The sequence below is a fragment of the Eptatretus burgeri genome, chromosome 3 (genome assembly GCF_056783735.1).
Source record: "Eptatretus burgeri isolate ZD-2024b chromosome 3, Ebu_testis_v1, whole genome shotgun sequence".
Taxonomy (NCBI): domain Eukaryota; kingdom Metazoa; phylum Chordata; class Myxini; order Myxiniformes; family Myxinidae; genus Eptatretus; species Eptatretus burgeri.
This window is the reverse complement of record NC_140963.1, coordinates 42,834,069-42,854,068: the sequence shown is the minus strand read 5'-3', so window position 1 is coordinate 42,854,068 and position 20,000 is coordinate 42,834,069. Positions and strand designations below refer to the sequence as shown.

At 34.6% G+C, this 20,000-nt stretch overlaps 2 long non-coding RNA genes across 5 annotated transcripts in view; one reads left to right on the top strand and one right to left on the bottom strand.

Annotated features, from left to right (window-relative positions):
• The window catches only part of LOC147029776 (uncharacterized), a 169,446-nt gene that overhangs the window by 111,021 nt on the left and 38,425 nt on the right, over positions 1-20,000 (top strand). The window lies entirely within an intron of this gene.
• Positions 19,423-20,000, bottom strand: part of LOC147029777 (uncharacterized) — a 2,258-nt gene continuing 1,680 nt past the window's right edge. The window contains exons 2-3 of one of the 2 annotated variants that reach the window (XR_015056073.1): positions 19,865-19,922; positions 19,423-19,578 (exon numbers count right to left, since the gene is read on the bottom strand). This is a non-coding gene — a long non-coding RNA (uncharacterized LOC147029777). The other variant, XR_015056074.1, reaches the window with a different exon arrangement.

The window sequence follows — 20,000 nt, the reverse complement described above, 5'->3', positions numbered from 1 at the left end:
CACTATCTCCACCTCTTCCAACCTTCTCTCTCTCTCATTTTCTTCATTCATCAGCTCCTCAAAGTACTCCATCCACCTTCTCAACACACTCTCCTCGCTGGTCAGCACATTCCCATTTGCGTCCTTTATCACCCTAACCTGCAGCACATCCTTCCCAGCTCGGTCCCTCTGTCTTGCCAATCGGTATAAATCCTTTTCCCCTTCTTTTGTATCCAGCTTCTCATACAGCTCGTCATATGCCTTTTCCTTGGCCTTTGCCACCTCTCTTTTTGCTTTTCGACGCCACTCCTTGTACTCCTGCCGACTTTCTTCATCTCTCTGACTATCCCACTTCTTTTTAGCCAACCCCTTCTTCCTTATACTTTCCTGTACTTCCTCATTCCACCACCAAGTCTCCTTATCTTCCTTCCTCTGTCCAGATGTCACACCAAGTACCTTCCGAGCTATCTCCCTCACAACTTCTGCTGTCGTTGCCCAATCATCCCACCCATCTTTACCACCATCCAGCGCCTGTTTCACCTCCTCCCTAAATTTCACGCAACAGTCTTCCTCCTTCAGCTTCCACCATCTGGTCCTTGGTTCAGCCCTCACTCTCTTCCTCAACCTCACCTCGAAAGTCATCCTACAGACCACCAATCGATGCTGTCGAGCTACACTCTCCCCTGCCACAACCTTACAGTCACGAATCTCTTTCAGGTTGCATCTCCTACTTAAGATGTAATCCACCTGTGTGCACTTTCCTCCACTCTTGTATGTCACCCTGTGTTCCTCCGTCTTCTTGAAATACGTGTTTACCACTGCCATTTCCATTCTTTTTGCAAACTCTACCACCATTTGCCCTTCCACATTTCTCTTGTTGAGACCGTACCTCCCCATCACCTCCTCATCCTCTTTATTACCTTCCCCAACATGACCATTGAAATCTGCTCCAATCACCACTCTTTCATCCTTGGATACACTCTCCACCACTTCATCTAACTCACTCCAGAAATCTTCTTTATATTCCATCTCACACCCCATATGTGGGGCATATGCACTGATGACATTCATCATCACCCCTTCAATTTCCAACTTCACACTCATCACTCGGTCAGACACCCTCCTCACCTCCAATACCCTCTTGACATGATCTTCCTTCAGGATTATCCCGACACCATTTCTCCTCCCATCCACACCATGGTAGAACAGTTTGAAACCACCTCCAATGCTCCTCGCCTTACTCCCCATCCACTTGGTCTCTTGTACACACAGTATGTCCACCTTTCTTCTCTCCATCATATCAGCCAACTCTCGCCCTTTGCCAGTCATCGTCCCAACATTCAGAGTTCCAACTCTCACCTCCACACTTCTACCCTTCCCCCTCTCCCACTGCCTCCGGACTCGCCTTCCCCGTCTCCTTCTCCTCCTTCGCCCAGCAGTAGCACAATTTCCACTGGTACCCTGCTGACCACCGGTACCGGTGGCGGTCGTTGGTAACCCGGGCCTCGACCGATCCGGTATGGAAATTCGTTTTGTTGTCCGCATAATAATTTGGCATAGGTTTTTACGCCGGATGCCCTTCCTGACGCAACCCTGGTCGCCTCTTACGACACACAGGGATATGGTACACCTATTCTAACCGGGGCATACACCGGGCCCAGTACAACTGGTGCTCATTTCGCCGACCTCGGAAGGATGGCAGGCTGAGTCAACCCTGCACCCGTGTATATATATATGTAAGTCAACCCGTGTATATATATGTATATATGTATATATATATATGTATATATATATATGTATATATATGTATATATATGTATATATATATATGTATATATATATATGTATATATATGTATATATGTATATGTATATATGTATATATATATATATATATATATATATATATATATATATATATATATATATATATATATATATATATATATATATATATATATATATATATATATATGTGTATATATATATATATGTGTATATATATATATATATATATATATATATATATATATATATATATATATATATATATATATATATATATATATATATATATATATATATATGTGTATATATATATGTGTATATATATATATATATATATATATGTGTATATATATATATATATGTGTATTTATATATATATTTATATATTTATGTGTGTATATATATATATATATATATATGTATATATATATATATATTTATATATATATGTATATATATGTATATATATATATATATATATATATATATATATATATATATATATATGTATATATATATATATATATATATATATATATATATATATATATATATATATATATATAAATATATATATATATATATATATGTGTATATGTATATATATGTATATATATATATATATAAGTAGGGAAAGAATACTGGTTCTGGCTCACTTTTCCCCATGTAAATGAATGGGGGATTTTCAGCCATGAAATTTTTCTTTTTTTCCCCTAAAAAATAAATCCCCTTTTTAGCCCAAGGTATATTTATTTGTCTCCCCTTTTAACCTGGAGCCTGGTGTTGGCTTAGTGGTTAGGGTGGCGGCTTGGGATCCCAGGGTCCTGAGTTCAAATCCCGTTGGCTGCTGAATTAACACCAGGGGGTTGACTCAGCCTGCCATCCTTCCGAGGTCGGCGAAATGAGTGCCAGTGTACTGGTCCCGGTGTATGCCCCGGTTAGAATAGGTGTACCATATCCCTGTGTGTCGTAAGAGGCGACCAGGGTTGGTGTCAGGAAGGGCATCTGGCCATAAAACATTGCCTCAAGAAAAAGCCAAACCCCTGCACAGCAGGGAAAAATGGCTGTAAAAACGGTCATTTTTTTATTTCCCCTTTTAACCTAGGGGCTCTCTATTCAAATAACCCATACAACAAGATAAAGATTTGTTAAAGGTGATTCTAAAGAAATATCTGAAACGCCTAAGCCCCGGGACACTCTTTATCAAATAACCCATACAACAAGATAAAGATTTGTTAAAGGTGATTCGAAAGAAATATCTGAAACGCCTAAGCCCCGGGACACTCTTTTTCAAATAACCAATGCATATTGTTTAGCTCAGTCATTGAACCTATAAACATTTGTTCATTCTCAAATTCCTTCAATAGTTTAATTTTCTTTGCACAATAATCCCCATCTAAAATATTGAAAAACAAAACATTTGAATCTTTATATTTTTTAAGATACCCCTTTTGTGCCATTACGAAATGATAAACTTCTCTTAATGATCTCATCTGACCACCTCCTGAGTTGCATATCATTTTGATATTGTAGTAAATTATTTTTCCATTGTTCAATTGATAACCATCAAATTTTTCAGTCCATTCAAACATATTTATTATTTTCTTTACATCCTCTAACTTATTGGTTTTTAAATTGATTCGCATATTTGTTTTATTTACCTTTGTTTTAGATATTTTTTCAATAAGACTTATTTGATATTTTTCACATTCATTATGTTTTCCATTTATATACCAAGACTGAGATTTTCTCCACTCTTTAGTTTGACTAATACTTGGTTCGACCATTTATATATTGTGAAAAACGCGGCGGAAGCCCTTAAAAACCCTAACCCATCTTCCCATCGTTAAAACTTGTGTCCATATGGAACACAATCTATTTTATACACTCTATCATACAATATCCATATGGAACACAATCTATTCCATTATCTAAAATAAATCTCTTATCATCAAAGGCCCCTAATGCCTTTTTATTTACTTCTTCACTATATATCTTATGTTTATAACTTCTTATTGTATTCATTTTCCTATATTCTTCTTTCTTATTCATCAAACAATTATAATAATTTCTAAAAGTTATTGATTTCTTTATTACATATTTCTTTATTCCCTTTAACCTTTTATCAATCTGATCACCATACTTATAAGCATATGCCTTTGCTCTCAATCCAATAAACTCACTCATTACTTTTCCACCCAACTCATCCTTAAACTTGCCAATAACCTTTTCATTCTTTTTCACACATAACTCACTCTTCTTACTAAAATTACTTGTATCATATACTCCAATGTTTTTCTTCATATCCTTATAAACATCGTCAGTTTTTATATCTAGAATAAAACTATCGGTGTCCATATACAACAATGAAGCATTTTCACCATACTCTTTCTTTAAATCATTATACAAATAATCATACATCAATATCTTTGATAAATCAAGAACTGCTGTTCCAATATAAATTGGTTTATCCATGACAATACTTTCCTTTTTCATATGAATATCAGAAAAGTTCTCTGAAAAAACCTCTTCTCTCTCAAAACTTGGTTTATTTATCAATCTAGAAGCTTCTTTCCAAGATGTTGCAAATCTAATGTTTTGCCTGTTTCTAACATTCTCCATTGTCTTTCCAAAGACAGCATTATTCATCAATTTATAGAATTCCCCTTCAAATTTTACTTTTGTATTTGTTCTCATATCTGTATTGAATTTAATATACTTTTTCATCCAAGGACTTTGTTTAAATTTTAAAACTCTATGAATTTTAGCTACTCTCAACCCAGCAGATAAATATTGTCTCAAGTTCCTTTGATGCAAAACATATCCCTCTTTATCATAGAATGTTGTTAATAACTTTTCTGTTGATTTGCCTTTAATATTAAAACTTTTATGATAATCACTGAACCATTCTTTCTTTGGGGTTTCTTTCTCACATGCAAAAGGAAGGTCTTTATGCTTATTATGAAGATCACTCGGGTACTTCAAATCAACTTCAAAATAATAACCTTCTTCTTTGTCATTCAATTTCTCTTGAGAAGAAATAACAATATTCATCAAAGCCTTTTCATAATCCTTTTCTTCCACCCACTCTAATTTACCATAAGGCAGAGATTGAGACATTGCCCATCCATACAAATTATTAGCATCAAAGTACATCAAATAATTACTATCTTTTTCACTCTCATAATTTGGAAGATATTTATTATTTGCTTTAGCATATCTTTTTGAACATACTTGTGATATTCCACCTCTCTTAGACTTCTCAATCATCAAAAGCATATCTACATCACTGACTAAATCTATATCTTGTTTTGTCATTTTCAACATTGCACTCCAAGCTAAACCAGGAGCTGTGAAATAGTGGGCAGGATCTAATCCATAACAATTTTTATTATGACAGAGTGATCTAAAAGCTTCAAACACATCAGCTAACAATAAAACATCTGTTTTTAGATACAAATCATGATATTCTCCAAGGTTCTTTATCTTAAATATTTTCCAAATTTCTTGTGCGTGTTTATATTCCTTATCACTTATCTCTTCTTCATAAAGGTTATTATAGAAACTTTCTTTTGAAGGAAGTTGTGTTTCTTTAAATCTCATAAATGAATCCATATAACCATAAGGATAAATTCCCTTACTTGTAAGAATTTTCTCTTTACTTTGAATTTCATTCCTTGTTTCAATTTCCTCTCTAGTTAGAATTCCCTCTTTAATCAGAATTTCATCTATAATCAGAATTTCCTCTTTAGTTAGAATTTCATTCTTTGTTCGAATTTTCTGTATAATTAGAATTTCATCTTCAGTAAGAATTTCTTCATTCATTTCCTCATTAATTAGAATTTCCTCTTTACTTTGAATTCTCTCTTTAATCTGAATTTCCTCTTTAGTTAGAATTTCCTCTTTTGGAAAGAATGAATTAAGATTTGGAAAAGAGCCCGTGGAGCTTAGATTTGATGCGAGGTTGGCTAGTGGCGTTCCCATAAACTTGTAAGAATCAAGAAACCTTATACGAGTTATAGGTTTTGTGAATATCATTTTTGTAAATGAAATATACTTTTGACTTGTGTTTGTTATGGCAGAAATATTCCCTGGTGTTTTTGAAAGTTCATTTATAAATAGATGTGTATCATAGTTGGCGCTGTTGTGAAGAAAGACTGGAATAAAAGAAGGTAATTTATAATTAAGATTACAACAGGAATGAGCGGGACCTCTATATTTACCAGTAAGATGACAATGATCCCTAACTTTAGACTCCTCAATTTCCTCCTCACAAATATGACAGATATTGTTCTTTCTAAATTCTAATTTTTCTTCTATGGTTAATTTCATCGGTTCATTTGTTTCTTTCATTAATTTACTTAGTCTTATACAATCCTTTTCTAATCGTTTTACAAACTCTTGTGAAGCATTTTTTCCACTATACTGTTCAAGTTTATTATACTTTTCTCCAACAGATGATTTGATATAATAACAGAAACCACAAGGAATATGTTTTTGATATTTATTTGTATATGGTTCTTTTGGATTAGGAGAAGCAGTATTTATCTTTTTAAGGATACATTCAAAATCAGCGTATATCACAAATGGGTGCATGATAGATTTATTATAATCTTCAAAAGAAATCTTTTCACCAGGTTTAGGCATTGTAATTACAGCTGATTTATGATTACTACAATATTTTGAATGTTGTTCTAATCGTTCTTTTGTATGAAATGAATTAAGACATCGCTTACAAGGATATATTTTGTTTGCTGTTCTGAATACCTGAGAAGAGATTAATCTTGATAAATTATTGATGTATGTGTAATGTGAATTATTTCCAACACTAAAATATAAAAGATCAATGTGTGTTTCTTCATTTTTAAAGTTGTTTGAAATTTTTAATATTTGAACTTTGTTTGTATCCGTTAATCCATATACATTAATAGAAAGATTATTCTTTTTCTCAAATTTAGGAATATCTGTTAGTGGCATTGGGAAATTAAAATCTTTAATGTCCAAGGTATTCTCATATTTCATATATTGTTTTACTCTTTCTGAATTACATTTTGGTGGATGTAAGTGAGCAAGAACAGACCAGAGAAAACATTTATTATCATTATTCTTAATATTAACAACTGCCTTCTTTCGTTTTATTTCTTTTGGTAATTCAATATAAGAAGAAGCTTTAAGAGGGTTTGATTTTAGAATGTGTACATCTAAAAAGATGATTTTTTTAATATTGAATCCACTTCCTACCACTGTATTATCAACATCCTCCTCTTGTCTTGATAGTTCTTCATAAACCCCACTATTCAAAAAATCTTGAAATGATGTTATAAAATGAAGATCTGTCCTCATATAAGGAGTTTGTTCTTCATCTTGTCTTTTCATATTCATTTTCACTCCCATATAAAACTTTAAAGTTTTCATTTCTTTTAATGTTTTTTAATAAATTTTTCAACATCAGGTTTCACTATTTCAATTGATTCAATTATTGATGATGGACCGGGTTCTCCAAATTGAAAAATCCTTATTTTTATATGCCCTTTAAATGCCCCATCAGTGTTTTCAATATAATAGTCTCCCTTTACTTTAAACTCATTTTTCTTGTGTTTTTGTGATTGAAGATGCCTATTATAACTACTCTTCAAAACATCCTTTGAGCAGGTATCACAATGTTTTCTTTCCAACTCAAGAGGGGATATTTTGTGAAATAGATTAAATGTGTGTTTGTTGGTTCGGAGGTGTTTTCTATAATGTTTATATTCGTGATTACAAACATCGCAGTATGTTGTATTCACCATATTTATATAATAAAACTTTGCTTAAACTAAAAATTTCTTGATGAAAATTTCGTTTATTTTACAGGTGAATCTGTGCTTAAACTAAAATTTTCTTGATGAAAATTTCGTTTATTTTACAGGTGAATCTGTGCTTAAACTAAAATTTTCTTGGTGAAAATTTCGTTTATTTTACAGGTGAATCTGTGCTTAAACTAAAATTTTCTTGATGAAAATTTCGTTTATTTTACAGGTGAATCTGTGCTTAAACTAAAATTTTCTTGATGAAAATTTCGTTTATTTTACAGGTGAATCTGTGCTTAAACTAAAATTTTCTTGATGAAAATTTCGTTTATTTTACAGGTGAATCTGTGCTTAAAACCATTTTATCCTCCAACTTTTTCACTTAATAAATACAATGTTTCAAGACACAAAAGACAAGTTTCAATCAATCTCTTCATTTGTTAAAGATGCTGAGAAATATGTCAAGGATGTAAAATTGAACAAAGATAAATATAACAACTATTGGATAAAAACAATTATGGTGGATATGATGAGTTCTTCAATTTACTTCAGTGGAAGGGCTTTTAGTATACCTGGAAGAACATCAATTAAGGTATCTCTAACAAAAGTTTCTCCTCTCCTTCTGGCAATATATTCAAAACTAGAAAAAGCAATGAAACAAGAAAAGGTATCAAAAAATAAAAACCTTATGGATGAAGCTTTAGAAAGAAAAGATAAGACCATCTGTAATATGCAAGGAGAAATTTGTATTTTTTCAACAACCCTAAAGATATAAATCCTGATGAAATAAAGGATGTTAATATATCAGGTGAAATGACATTTCGTTCAATTGTAGATAAGGATCATTTTAAAATTACCTTTAATATAAAAAATGTAGCAGTTGAATCTGTTAATGAAAAAATGTATATCGATATCGATGGTAAGGTATTTTCTACTAATTAAATGAGCCAATATTCAACTGAAGATTTTGAAGATTATGAGAGTGATTATGATACCGAGAGTTTGCATTCAAACGATAGTTATGACACCGAGAGTTTGTGTTCAAATGATAGTTATGAAAGTATAGATGATTCTGAAAGTATCGAAGATGATATCGAAGATGAATTTCAGTTTAAGTAAAGTTTTACTTTATAAATATGAATAGTTTACTCGATTTTGAGCCTCTTGAATTCCATGATTCTCCATATGACAAATTTGAGAATTGTCCTGCGTGTGAAAGACGGGGATTAAACACAGAGTCAAAAGCCTATAAACAATGTATATTCTGTGATTATCTTCTAATTAATGATAATCAAAAATATAAAAAGGAAAATAATTCTTTTAGATTTACACCAAAAATGAATTACTTTACAAGATTGATTCGAGAAATGAATGTAAAGAACGAGGGTGAGAACACACCTTTCCTTACAAGGGAAGAAACTGAACGTATTAGAGAAATGTTCAAAGGATTGTTGTTATATCTTATTCATGGATGTGATTTTCAGGGAAATATCAACACAAGATATTGCATAAATAAAATAATGGATTATCTTGAAATTAAACCTGAACTTAGGATAAAATATAGAATTTCGAAAAAAGCCAAGAATAAATTAAATAACCTGTTTTCCAAATATATAAATGAATGATTTTTTACCTATTTGGGAAAATAAGATAAAATTTGACAACCATAAAAATCTCCCAAATTCATTAAGATGCCTCATAGTTGGTTCAAGTGGATGTGGAAAAACCTGCTTACTTTTAAAGATGCTCCTCACTCCCAACTTTTTAGATTATGATAATTTAATAATTTTCACAAAGTCGAGTTTTCAACCAGAGTATCAACTACTCTCACAAGGTTTTAATGCTGGTCTTCAAAAAGAAGATATAATCGGTTTATTTAAACTTCAAAAAAACCTAAATGATTTTAACATTGAAGATATAATACAACTATTTTGTGATACACAGAGATGTAAAAAGAAATCAAAACCGATAACTTGTATTCTGAGTGATAATACGGATGATATACCGTCTCCCCAAGATTTGGATAAATCCAAAAAGAACCTCGTTATCTTTGATGATTGTGTTAATGAGAGAAACCAAACGGTAATGGACAGCTACTACAGAAGAGGGAGACATTCTTCTTGTAATTGTATTTATCTTAGTCAATCGTACTTTCAGCTTCCTCGTCGTTCCATCAGAAACAATGCTAATACTTTTATTTTATTCAAGTTAAATTCAATAGATATAAACAATTTTTGGAGAGACAATTGTTCTACATTATGTAGTAAAAAGGAATTTGGGGATTACATGAAACACACGACTGAAAAATATAAATATATTGTTGTGAAACAAGATGAGATATTAAATGATATTTTTCAATAAATAAATGGATGCGAAAGAAAGAGCAAGAAGATTTAGGGAACATCAAGAGTTGGTTTCAAAAGTTGTAAAACAGCAGGAAGACATAAAGAAGAAACGCAGACAGAAACTAACGGGCGAAGAAGCATTTGAAAGAAAACAAGAGAAATTTTTTAAACCACTTTTAAAAACTTCCCAAGGAAAAATGAAAGATGTTTCCACAGTTCCCACGGTAGAATATACTCCTAAAAACTTCAAATGTTAAAAGATTTCAGTCAAATGACGGAGGAAGAATTAGAGCATTTAGGAGAATTAGAATATGATGATGAAGGTTTATTTCAACAACTGGAAGAGATTAATCGACCCCCTGATTATATTGTGAATGCTCTTCAAAACAATGAATATTCAGCGGATTCAAAAACCAAAGCAGGACTCATTCCAACAGAACAATCAGCAATATTTCATCTTGTTCAAGAAAAGGTATTGATATTTAATGATGAATTAAGGTTCTTGGGTTCTGCTCAACCCCTGTTAAACTAACTCCAAGATTAATGTTTCTTCTCACAAAAGATGGAAGACAAGGTTCAACTGTGAGGGATGAATCAAAGTATATTGATAAACCATTGGATATGGAAAATAATGATGATAGAGTATATATTGATCTGCTGAACACTCTAAATTATAAGGTTATTCTTTCTGGTAAAAGTAGGAAGAATGAGAAGGAGAAACACATTATTCAGGCTTTAAGTATCCTTGGTTCAGGTGTTAGTTTTCTTCCAAATGACCCATCGCAATTAGTTAATAGACTGTTATTGTTGTTAGGCAGTAAGAAGGCTGGAAATAACAATTGTTTTAATGAAGCATCAGCCATTTTAGACCAGTTGATGAACATGAAAATAATTAATAAATATCAATATAAAGACATTTTATCTCATATTAAATAAGATGAGAAGCACAATCCTTAGTTTCAATTTCACAACAAGCGACCACACATCTTCATTCCCATACCCACTACAACTTGACACAACAAAAGAATATGAGGCATCTTTATTGTCCATGGAAACTTATAATACCTTATTTAATATAACCGAGAAAAATGACAAGTTTAGTTATAATCCAGGAAGTGGATACAAAACGATAACAGTCTCACCCGGAGCATATGAGATTTCTCAAATATCTTCCGAAATTGCTCGTCTTATGAAAGAACAGGGTGATGAACCAAAAAATATTGTTATAAACATTCAAAAACATACTTCAAAATCAACAATTAAAGTTAAAAATAACTACAAGGTTGATTTCACAATTGATAATTCATTCAGAGAGTTATTGGGTTTCTCCTCAAAAAAGATTGAAACTAATGGGACGTTTTACAGTGATAATGTCATTCAAATATCCTCAGGAATAAATTCAGTGTTAATTCACTGTGATTTGATTGATGGTGCTTATAATGATGGAAAAAAACAAATACAATATTTTCATTCAGCGCATACTCAACCCCAATTGGTTATAAATTCAATATGGAACCTAAAAATTTGGTTTATCTCCCTGTGTCAGGAAAAACCATACACAGAGTAAATTTTAGGATAACCGACCAAGATAATCGTGTGATTTCTTTTAATGGAGAAGTTATATCTATCAGAATTCACCTACGTGAAGTTTTCCAATAAATAAATACGATGGTTATTGTGAGGGAACACGAGTTGGGAAAATATAAAATAATTACAGGGGATGGGATGTTCCTTTCCCCATACTACAAGGGTGAAGGTATGTATCTTGGTAGAGGATACTATAAACCTAAGAGACAAAGGGGTGTTGGGCATCAATTTAGAGGAGATGGGATAATTGATACTCTCATGGGTATTGGTTCAACTATTCTTAAACATAAAGATCGAATTGGTTCAACTGCTTCTGCTGTGGGAAATGTTGCAGGTGCTGTAAAGAGTATAAAAGATGCCCAGAAGGAATCTCATAAATTACAAGCAATAAAAGAAATTAAGAAAGGCAAAACTCAGTTGTCCCCCCAAGAACGACAGAAAATAATTCAAATACTTGGATCAGAGTTTCAAAAGTTTTAACATCTTTTTTTTCCTAAATAAATACAAGTATGGAAGCAATTGATAGTATCTATGATTTGGATGATACTATTATTATATCAAACTCCACTAAAAAAGAAGATTACTTCAAGGTAAATGCAATAACTGGAACAGACTGGAATACGAATGGTACAAAAAGTTTTGAAATAAATAATCAACAAACCTATTTGAATCTCTCCGAAAGTTTCTTGTTGTGTAAATTTAAATTCACTAAGGCTGGGAATAACACAAACGCTACACTTGTAAATGATTTCTTCTGGAAAATGTTTGATAGTGTGCGTTTGTATATTGGAACACAAGAAGTTGAAGCGGTTGATTATGTCTCTGCTGTATCTGAAATGATAAAATTTACACTCTATACATTCAGTGATAGAATGGGAAAGGGGTCTGTCGAAGGTTTTATTCCTGATATGTCAACGGGAACAAACACAGACCCTGGGTATACTCAAAGGAAAGGAATGTATAATGATGATACAAAAGCAGAAAATAGTTTTACTGTGGCAGTTCCTCTTAAAGGTATATTTGGATTTTGTGATCATGATAAAGTTCTGTATGGCCTCAAAATTAGATTTCAACTACAAAGGAATGATAATGAAAATCGATTGCTTTTTGGTGTTGGTAGTGCTTTTGGTGATCAGAATAAATTTGTAATTGAGGAAATGAGTTGGTATATCAGTGAATATACTCCTAATCTTAAAACAGAAGAGATGTTGAATCGAAGACTTAACTCAAAGAAACCACTCAGTGTATCATACCTCAAAAGAAGATGTCAACACGTTAAACTCAATCAAACTACTTACACGTGGAATTTGGGTGTTCTGGAAGGAAAGCCACGATATCTGTGGATCATTTTTAAAAAGCCAGATGGTGATACTGCGACTGATAAGAATAATGCATTGAGTGATAATGCTAAGGTGAAACAACTTCGCGTTTCTCTAGATGGAACATTTTACCCACGAGATAGATTGGAAATTAATTGGGAAAAAAATGATTTTGCTGAAGCATACAAGTCTTACCAAAAGGTGTGTGAAAGTAATGGAAATAAAGAACCTATTTTGGATATGACAGCATTTAAAAGTTTGTATACAATCTATGCGTTTGACCTGAGCGCTCAAAAGGAAACTATAAAGTCTAATCGAGTGGATACTTCCCTATACATTGAAAGAGGAGAGAGTGAAGAAGTTGATACATATTGTTTGCTTTTGGAAGAAACAGAATTGCAGATTAATACAGATAATGGTGTGATGATTAGTCTCACATAATTTTTTGTTAAATAAATGAGTGGCAAAGTACCAACTGGGGTATATGTTAATCAAATCAATCTTCATAAACTATCATCTTGTGTTCAAAATCAAAAGCCTTGTACGATTAACGTTAATACAATTCAGAGAAAAGGAGCAGTAAGAATTGATGTTTTTCTCACAAGAGAACAGGTTAAAATCTTGAATGACACTGGCTCACTTAAAATTAAAATGACAAAACCAATGTTGAAAAAATATTCAATAAGAGAGACGAGTGGAGGATTTCTCCCATTTCTAATTCCTTTATTTGCTGGTTTAAGTGCGGTTGGAGCATTGACGGGTGGTATTTCAACAGCGGTGAAAACTGCCAACGAAAGGAAGGCTCAACTCCAGGCTCAAAAAGAATTGGAAAGACATAACAAAGAGTTGGAGAAACAAATTAGTGGAAGTGGTGTAATTGTCGATTTTGCTGAAAAACTTGAAGGTCTGCCTGATAAAGCGAGATTGCTAGTTGGAGATATGCTTTCTTCTATAGCACAAGCAGGTGTAAAATTAACGAAAAGAGGTAATGGATTATATCTTTCTAATAAATAAATGAGCATTGATGAGTGGTTGAAAGAATTTGGAAAGAATACAACATCAAATTTACAACTTGTCAAATATTGTAAGAAATTAAAAATTCATAATGTGGTTATTTGTATGAGAGATGAATTAACAAATGTGCCGAAACATACAAAGAATATTATTATGAACTTAGAAGATAATAATGGGAACGGTTCTCATTGGGTTTGTATTTTTAATAGTGAAGACAAATATTATTTTGATAGTTTTGGTCTTCCACCACCTGTTGAAGTCATAAAATTCTTACAGAATGGTGTTTATCAAACATTTCAAGTCCAAGAATTAAATTCCAAGTGTTGTGGCCAATTATGCCTATATGTGTTATTTCAACTCAACAAAAATAAAAAATTTTATGATATTATTTTTAATCTAATATAAATGACTTATGTTGGTAAAGATGGTTCTATCTTTGGTGTATCTCAAGAACTGGATATTGATTTATCAAATTATTACACAAAGGCACAGGCTGAACGACATAAATATAATATAACCAAAAATATTAACATGAAAAATGCTTATAAATTAAAAAATTATCCAAGCCCGACTGACGCGAATGACTTGGTGAGATTAAGCGATTTATCACAATATATATCCTTAAATAAAACAGCCGTGTATTCCAAAGATACAGAAGTGTTGATATTATCTCCAGGTCATACAGAATTCACAGTTCGAATTAAAATAAATTTTTATAAAGAAGGGCGTATCGTTTGTATGAGAATAGAACAATGGGGGTATGATATGAATGATTTAGGGTATAATTGGTCATTTAAAATTAACCTCGAAGACCTGGAACAATTAAATCAGTCTCGTAAGGAAGAATATTATCCACTTGGTATCGAGAATGAGTTTTGTGGGGCTACGATTAGTAAACAACAAATAAAAGAATTTAATAAGGGTAAATATAATAATGGTTTTGCCCTTGTTTATCTCATGAAAACAGAAAAAACAGGATTATATATAATAAGTAAGGAAATACAAAATGATTTAACTATGGGAAGATGGGGAGGTGTTTCGTGCCATAATATTGTTCTAACATATATTTCTAATACATAAATGACAGCAAGAAGGCTTCAAGAAAATTATCATTTCTGTGTCCAAGCATACCTTCAAGAAAAGGGTATTCGGTATTTTAATAAATATGTTCTACAACATAAGAATGAGGTATTTTCAATAAAAGATTGGCATTATGCTGATGTTGATAAACCGACAACTTTAGATTTAATTAGAATGTTAAATAATGAAAAAATTATAAAGTTAAGAAAAGGTAAGGCTCTTTTAGAAATTCAAAAGAAATTTTATTGGTTTCCTGTTGTAAAAAATTATTTTGGATACAGGAATAACAAGAAATCCTGATGAATATATGTATAATATTCTATGGGGTGTAAGCGATTCAAGGATAGTAAGGGATGAGGAAGGAGTTGAAGAAGAGAGGGAAGAGGAGGAAAAGGAGAAGAGGGAGAAGAAAGAGAAGGAGGAAAAAGAGAAGAGAGAGAAGGAGGAGAGGGAGAAGAGAGAGAGGGAGGAAAGAGAGAAGAGAGAGAAGAGAGAAAAGGAGGAGAGGGAGAAGAGAGAGAGGGAGGAAAGAGAGAAGAGAGAGAGGGAGGAGAGAGAGAAGAGAGAGAGGGAGGAGAGGGAGAAGAAAGAGAAGGAGAGGGAGGAGAGGGAGAAGAAAGAGAAGGAGGAGAGGGAGGAAAGAGCGAGACAAAATAAATATCAAAATATGGAAACCAGTGAGATTAAAAAAAGATTAGGGGTATTACAGAAAATAACTCAACCCACCGAGGAGGAAAACAAAGAATTGATAAGTCTATTTACAATACTTTCGACAGGACTATTGACATCGAGAAGACAGGTATTTTAATTCAAGTTTTTCATTTTTATTTTTTTTCTTAAATAAATGGGGGAGAGAGTGAAGGCATTTCTAAGGATTCTTTATGTTTTAAAAATTAAGATTCAAATGTGCATGTTGGAAACTAAAAAGGTTTTTGCACTCTGCAGGAATTTTTCTCATAAATAAATGAGTTATTGTCTCAAATGTAAAAAGAAAACTAATACTAAAAATATTTCATATATTAAAAGTAAAAATAACAGGGTTATACAAAAAGGTATATGTTCGGTGTGTGGTTCAAAAAAAAATCAATTTATCTCCCAACACAAACTAGGAGGAGATATACAAAACTTTTTATCAGGAAGTAAATTTACAACTACTGGAATACCAGGGGAATTACATCTTCCAGGGTATTCTTTCTGTGGTCCAGGCACAAACTTGGATAAAAGATTAGATGAGGCAGACAATCCTAAATCCTGGAGTAAACCAATCAATAGAGTTGATGAAGTGTGCATGAGACACGATATTGATTATGGGAATACCACAACGTTGGAAGAAAAGCATGAAGCCGATAGAGAAATGTTGTATAATTTGTCTCTGATACAAAATCCAACCTTGAGAGAAAAAGTTGATAGGTTCATCGTGAAGAAGATGATTAGTGCTAAATTGAAACTTGGACTTGGAAATTCAAAAAACTTATAGGCTCTAATGATGCCATTAAGACTGAAGAGCAATTAGCTGATGAATTACATAAACCAATATTCACAAAGTTTCAGAGAAGGAAAGTTTATTCCAAGGAAGTTGATTATATCTGGTCTGCTGATTTGATTGAACTCAATAATGATAAGGGGTACAAGTATGCTTTAACCGTTATTGATTTGAGGAGTAGATATGCGTGGGTTGTACCATTAAAAAACAAAACAGGTAATACTCTTATGTTAGCCTTCCAACAGATATTTAATAAAAGTAAGAGAAAACCTAAAAAATTGTGGACTGATGAGGGTAGGGAGTTTTATAACAAGACATTTATGAATTTTCTAAAAAATAACAGTATTACATTATACAGTACCTTTAATGAAGGGAAGGCAGTTGTTGTTTTTTTTTTGTTTTTTTTTTGTTTTTTTTTTATACCTTGGTCGAGGCTCGTATGAGAGCTAACACACAACTCACAGCAAGGAGGCATGAGACAAGAGGGGCGGGAGTGGAAGGGACAAAACATTGGGGAACAGACACAGGTGAACTGTGGAAGGGAGAGGGATGGGGATGGGACGGGGAACATGGCGAGGGGAAGATGGACATTAAAGGGACTTTCAGGAAGGAAAGCAGGAGAATTGAAGGAAGTGGGCTTGGGTGGATTATCGGGGGTAGAAAAGATCGAGGATTTGGATGGGGGAAGATAAGAGGTGGTGGTGAACAGCTGTTTTGAAAGCCTGAAGGGAAGAATGGGAAAGAATAGAGTGAGGAAGTTTATTCCAAAGGCGGGAAAAAGAGGAATGAAAGAGTGAAGATGAGCAGTGATTCGTGATTTTGGTAGTTTTACCAGAAGGGGGTTGTTGGCGGACCTTGAGCGCCCTGTGGAAATGTGGTTGGGACAAATCGCAGAGAGAGCAGCGGGCAAGGCTGGAGAGGAGTCGGTAGAAGACAGAAAGACCACCGACCAACCTGCGGTGATTGAGTGAGAGGCCCAAAGACTCAGCTTCATTGCGGGAGATGCCAATGATCTTAAAAGCCCTGGTTTCGACAGCGTGAAGTCAAGAAAGGTGGGAGGCAGGAGCACCAGCCCAGAGGGGAGAGCAGTACTCCATCAGGCTACGGACAAAAGCTTTGTAAGTGGTCAGGAGCTCAAGAGGGCCGAGGAAGGACTTTGCACGACGGAGGATTCCCAGTCGGCGACTGGCTTTTGAGGCAAGGTTGGAAATGTGACTTTCCCAGGAAAGGTCATGGCAGATAGTGAGACCCAGAAGCTTGAAAGAAAAGACTTCTTCCAGAGGATTGTTGAGAAAGTGGATGGGGGGGTTTTGTAAACGGTCCTTTCGAAGAGACATAGTGAGAGTGTGAGATTTGTCTGGATTGAAAGACATGTTCCACGTGTTGGACCAGTTTGTGATTTTAACCAGATCTGCAGTGAGCGAAGAAGCTGCTGCTTGCCGGTCTGAGGGATGACAGATGGTACGGCAGAGGGTTGAGTCATCGGCAAAGAGAAATAGAGGATTTTCCAGAGAGTCCGAGAGATCATTGATGAAAACCAGAAAAAGAACAGGGCCCAGAACGCTACCTTGAGGAACTCCAGCCTGCACAGGAAGAGGGGATGAAAGAACTCCATTTAGGGCCACACGTTGACTGCGACAGGAGAGGAAGTCTGCGAGCCATGAGTGGAGATGGCCTTGAATACCATGGGAAGAGAGTTTGGTGAGTAGGGCAGGGTGCCAGTTTGTTGAACGTTTTAATCGTACCTTAAAAGAGAGACTATATAAAAAATTCACACAACTCGGTTCACAACAATGGTCATCTTTTATTCAAGATATTGTGGATAAGTACAATGACACGATTCACACGTCAACAAATATGAAGCCATCAGAAACATTTACAAAATTAAAATATGAAAAAGAGATTAATGCCAGAAAACCTAAGTTCAAAGTTGGTGATATCGTAAGAATATATAGGTGGAAATCTCATTTTGAAAAAGGTTATACGAAAAGATGGACCAACGAGCTTTTTAAAATTGTTGATGTAATAGATACGGTTCCTTGGACTTATAAGATATATGATTTGGAAGGGGAAGAGATTTTAGGTTCATTTTATTCACAGGAATTACAAAAGACAAAGATAAATTGAAATTTTTTGACTCCGCCCCTTTTTGGCTCCACCCACACAAGCCCCCGCCCACACAAGCCCCGCCCACACAAACCCCACACAAACCCCACCACACACCCCCCACAAGCACCAATAAATTGAACTTTTTGACTCCGCCCCTTTTTGACTCCGCCCACACACGCCCCTCCCACCGAAGCCCCGCCCACACAAACCCCACACAAACCCCACACAAGCTCCACACAACCTCCACACAAAAACTCCACACAAGCTCCACACACACAAACCCCACACAAGCTCCACCCATATTCATCATATTCACATAATTAGTGATTAGTTAATTAGTTCCCCACACACACAACATGTTTATTTAATTAAAAAATTATCCACCCATCCACACAAGCTCCACTCATCCACCCATCCCCCCATCTCTCCACCCATCCATTTATCCACATAAGCCTCATCCACATTCACCCCTCCCACACAAGCTCCACCCACATAAACCCCTGCCCATATAAACCCTGCCCACATAAACCCCTCCCACATAAGCCCTGCCTACACAAGCTCCACACAAAAACTCCACACCCATAAACCTCTCCCACACAAGCTCCACCCACATAAACCCCCGCCCACACAAGCCCCACCCACACAAGCCCCACCCACACACACACACCGCCCACACAAGCCCCTCCCACACACACCCCACCCACACAAGCCCCCACCGAAGCCCCGCCCACACAAGCCCCGCCCACACAAGCCCCACCCCCCTCATCCCCCTGTGCACCCCCACCTTTGACCCACCACCTCCCTCATCCCACCCCCACCCTTCCCCACACACACACATGGGGAGGAGGGATGGGATGAGGGGTGATGGGTCATTGGGGGAGCGCACCTACCCCCCTCCCCCCTCCCCTAACCCCCCCTTTACATCTCTTTTATTCTTTTCTTGTAATTCAGAATCAAGTAATTGTAAACAAAACAAATATAATTTATTAATATTGAAAATATTAAATATTCATTTGCGAGAATGTACAATCTTTCCCAGCAATCTTCTTCAGATGCCTTGTGATTTCGAAACTCAGACACCATATTCTGTTTTGAAACAAAAAGTGGATAATAATTAGGTTCTATAAAGATAATTACATGGTAATATGAATAAGCCTTGTTGACCACTGAATTAACACACCAGGAGCCTGTCATCCTTTCAAGGTCAATAAAATGAATTCCAGTGTACTGACAAAACCACGTCCAAACTAATGATGCAACCAACATAAGGCGACATTCTAAAGAGAGAGTGATATTAATAATAATTCAGAAATATTTACCTCCAGAAAATCATGTGTTGTACGAGTGATATTAATAATTCAGAAATATTTACCTCCAGAAAATCATGTGTTGTACAAGATTGCTTCAACAGCTGATGTTGTGCGATAGTGCTGAAAAAAAAAAAAATAAGTCAAGGGTATAGATGAAGAGACAGACAGGGAAAGCAACACACACACACACACACACGC